This window comes from Labeo rohita, unplaced genomic scaffold (genome assembly GCF_022985175.1).
Source record: "Labeo rohita strain BAU-BD-2019 unplaced genomic scaffold, IGBB_LRoh.1.0 scaffold_658, whole genome shotgun sequence".
Lineage (NCBI taxonomy): Eukaryota > Metazoa > Chordata > Actinopteri > Cypriniformes > Cyprinidae > Labeo > Labeo rohita.
Window position 1 is genome coordinate 1 of NW_026129588.1, and position 4,682 is coordinate 4,682.

Genomic DNA, 4,682 nt, shown 5'->3' on the forward strand with positions numbered 1-4,682 from the left:
TGTTTCCTGCCCGTTTCTTCACTCTGGAGATGTATAAGTCCTGAAGGTTGGGCAGGTGCACACCAATGATTCTTTCTGCTGTCCTAACAGTCTGTTGCGGTCTTCTTATATCTGATTTACTGGCTGCCCCAAACCAGACAGTTATAGAAGAGCACAGAACTGACTCAATGACAGCGGAGTAAAACTGTGTCATCAGTGCCTGTGGTAGATTGAACTTTTTCAGTTGACGGAGAAAGTACAACCTCTGCTGGGCTTTTTTCACAATTGAGTCAATGTGAATTAAAGAAGTGCTTCAATGATCAGCAGCATCTTGATTCAGTCAAATCCCTCAGATTATCTAGTAGATCTAGTGAAGCGCAGATGCTGAAAGACAACCAGAAGCACACCACTGTTTCACAAATACTAAATAAAACAGATAGCAGATAGCAGAACTGCTTAAAATGGTGACTTCAATCTGTGATGTTCACTAATGGAAGTGTAATATTACCTTAATTGTCTCTTTTTGTCAGATTCTGTTTTCTTTTTTGTTATTTTTCAGGATCGCAGGATCAGTGATGAGAGTAGAGGAGCAGAAAAGTCAGTCGCTTTCAGCCAGATGACAATATGACTCTTCAAACCGTGAGATGAGGAAAGTGGCTGATAATTTGTGTACATTTTAAGAACTAAGAAACGGCTGAAGTGCATGTTGTAGCAATCTGATTTCATAATAACTGCATGCAACGGTGAATTTGCATGAACTGTTTGATGAAAACAATAACCTAAGCCTGAATTCAAAAGGGGAAAAAACAGGGTTTTCAACAGAAAGCAATGTCGAAATTGAGATAATTCGCTTTAGTTCCTAAAACTTGACGTCTGATCAAGTCCCACACTTTACACAGACAAAAGCCACTCATATTGTCTTCAGAAAATGTTAAAATCTGGTCTGAATTATGTTTTGATCAGCTCTCAGCATACTGATGGATCAGTTTTATCTTTCTGCTCTACCATCTTAAAAAAAAAAAAAGGTGCTTCATGATGCCATAGAACAGGCCTTGGCAAATTCGGTCCTGGAGGGCCGGAGTCCTTGCAGAGTTTAGCTCCAACCCTGATTAAACACACCTGAACAAGCTAATCAGTGTATTCAGGTTTACTAGAAAGCAGGTGAGTTTTATCAGGGTTTGAAACTCTAAACTCTGCAGGGACACCGGCCAGCCCAGGACCGAGTTTGCCCAGGTCTGCCATTTTTTTGTCTAAATGGTTCCACACTGAAAACCCTAATAAGTTAATTGGACTAAATTGATTGAGTAAACTCGTTGCCTCAATTTAATTGAGTAATGGAATCTTCCAAAACTTGCATATTTAAGTTTATTTAACTTGGCGGTTTTGTAGACTGTACTTAAATCATTCAGTTCAACAAACTTAGCACTTATTTAATGTACTTAAACGATTGTGTTCACTTGGTATTCATTTTTTTAAGTGTACTTATATATTTAAGTTAACTCAACATGAAAATGTAACTTAAAACTGTTAAACAATGTTCTTATATTTGACTGCAAGTCATGTCAGTAGTAGCACAACAAAAAACAAACAAAAAAAGCTCATAAAATGGTTATTGATAGTTAATAAAAATAAATAAAATTGAGTTGTTACCATTGTTGTGATTCACATGCTGAATGTTGAAGTCTGTGTGTGACTCACACACATTACCCCAAATATTAAAAAATTATATAAACGCAGTTAAAAGCTTTTTATAGTGTTTATAAAAAAAAGAAAATCAGTAAAATTATAAAATCATTAATCAGCATGAAAAACACTCATGATTTAATTACCTAAAAAACCTAATGATTTAATTAGAATATAGATCACCTTCTAAAAGCAATCTATTTATTACTTTTCTTTCTTTGAAATCAAAGAACTCTGATTTCATGCTGCATTGTTGCAACAACAGAAAGAAAACTATAGTAATATAAACAAAGTTCCAAGTGCCCAACCAAAAGTAACACTATTCACTATAATGGTGAGTATTTAAAAAAAAAAAAAAAAAAAATTTTCAGGAAAATCAACATTAATTTATGAAGTCATCTTATGTGATGTTCTCTCAAATATTTCAGTTGTATTGAAAATTCAACATTCAAGATGACTTTTGAAAATGATTTTTTTTCAAATGATTAATCATGATTTTGAGCTCACAACACTTGAAATCTTAAGTTTATGCATTTTGATAGTAAATAAGTTAAATGAACTCATATTTTTAAGTAATAGGTCCAAAATGCAAAATTTTAAGTGATGTTTAGTCAACATTACTTGATTGTATAAGTAAAGACAGCATTAGGGTTTACAGTGCATAAAGAACTTTTAATATCTGAAGAACCTTTCTGATTCACAAAAGGTTCTTTGTGGTGAAAAAAAGTTCTTCAGATTATTAAAAGGTTAGAAAGAGATGGTTCTTTAAAGAACCTTTGACCTTTTAAAGCACCTTTATTTTTAAGAGTGTAAAAAGTTTTCACCAGTTTCAACTTTAAAACCTGAGTTAAGCAGCTGCCTTAAAATTTTAAGTTAAATCAACTTAAAAGTACAAGTTATTTCAACTAATAAGTTAAATCAGCTTAAAAGTACAGGTAATTTTAACTCACTTTATTGTAGTGAGTTGAAATGACTTGTAGTACTAAGCTGAATTAATTTAACATTTTAAAGCAGCTGCTGAACTTAACTTTTTAAGTTGAAACTGGTAAAAAGGGTTATAATGTAATTTAGGTTATAACGGTTCAAGGTCAGATCTATGACTGGTGAGAGATCCAGCTCATTAATAATCTGAGCCAAATCTCAAAGTAAGTGACTAGGAATACATAGAGATGAATCATGATATGGCTGTTTTAATTTCAGACAGTGGCTAGTATAGGTGGTGCTGTTTTGACAGAAAAACAATCAAAAATTTACAATGAACAGGCTTCACTTGTCCACACCATCAATTCACTGACTGGGTTACAACAGTTTATAATATAAGAAATCTCTTTTAAAGAAGAAGTCCACTTCCAGAACAACAATAATTTACTTACCCCCTTGTCATCCAAGATGATCATGTCTTTCTCTCTTCAGTCATAAAGAAATTATGGTTTTTGAGGAAAGCATTTCAGGATTTTTCTTCATACAATGGACTTCAATTGTGCCCCCGATTTGAAGTTTGAACTTCCGAAATGTAGTTTAAATGCAGCTTCAAAGGGCTCTAAACGATCCCAGCAGAGGAAGAAGGGTCTTATCTAGCGAAACGATCGGTCATTTTTTTTTTTTTTTTTTCAAAAAATAAAAATTTGTATACTTTTTAAGCACAAAAGCTTGCACAGCACAGGCTCTCGGATGCGCGTCATCGAGTCGTTCTTGATTGATTCGTTCATTTTGAATCTTTAAAGTGACTCGCGAAGAACTAGTCGTCTCGGGGAGTGATTTGTTCAGTCGCACATGCGCAACATCCTATTAGGTTCTGTACTGGAATTAGTTCACCTGTTTCGAGTCTTCAGGTTTTTTCGAGTCGTTCGTTCATCTTATGGGGCTGTCACGTGATGCTGATTTTGCTAAAATGAACGAAATGACTCGAAAAAAGATTTGTTCACTTTGCTGAATGAGACTCAAAGATCCGAGTCGGTAAAATGATCTGAACTTCCCATCACTACAACGAATCACGTCTAAGTTCATCATCTGTGTACTCCGGCTAAAAAAGGTAGAGTATGGCAAAAAACTCCATCCTATTTTCTCCTACAACTTCAGAATCATCCGACACATTGTACCTTTTTGTTTGTAAACAGCGTTTGACTTACTTGCACTTTCTTCTGCGCGTTCGCTTTGTAAACACTGGATCTGTAGTTCCACCTATGTTCCGCGTGACCTTTCAACTTGATTCAATAGTATTTTGTGAACGTGCATGCCAGAACCTGTGCTACACGAGCTTTTGTACTTAAAAAAGTATACAAATTTTTATTTTTCGAAAAAATGACTGATCATTTCGCTAGATAAGACCCTTCTTCCTCGGCTGGGATCAGAGTCCTTTGAAGATGCATTTAAACTACATTTCGGAAGTTCAAAATCGGGGCCACAATTGAAGTCCATTATATGAAGAAAAATCCTGAAACGCTTTCATCAAAAACCATAATTTCTTTACGACTGATGACAGAAAGACATGAACATCTTGGATGACAGGGGGTGAGTAAATTATTTGTAAATTGTTGTTTTGGAAGTGGACTTCTAAAGAAATAAGGTGTCAAAAGGTGTCAGTAGAGAGTAAATGTTCAGGTTTCTGCTTCCATTTGCATGACACACAAGATCAAACATCTCCAGCTGTGAGTCTCTCTCATAGACTGTCTGTCTGCAGGTGTTGCCTTCAATACGGCGGTTCCCGTCTTTTCAAGACGAGTCGTCTGAATTCTGGGTTTGGGAATGTGTCGAATAAAGGGTGGGATTTTGGAGTCAGTCTGATTGGAGCAGCGCTGGAGCCCTTTCCGTGAAGGTCCAATCCGGTCCAAGTTATTTAAGCCTTAAAATGTGTGTGAATTGTCTGTGGTAATTCAAGGAACTGGACTAAACAGGTTCAATATATAGTTAGGCCTATAGGTTCCTTTCAGGACTGAATTTTACCAAGGGGAGACACCAACATGTTTCCCACAATCTCACTGCTGCGTCCTTCCCTTGAAAACAGGGAATTCTGCAAATAT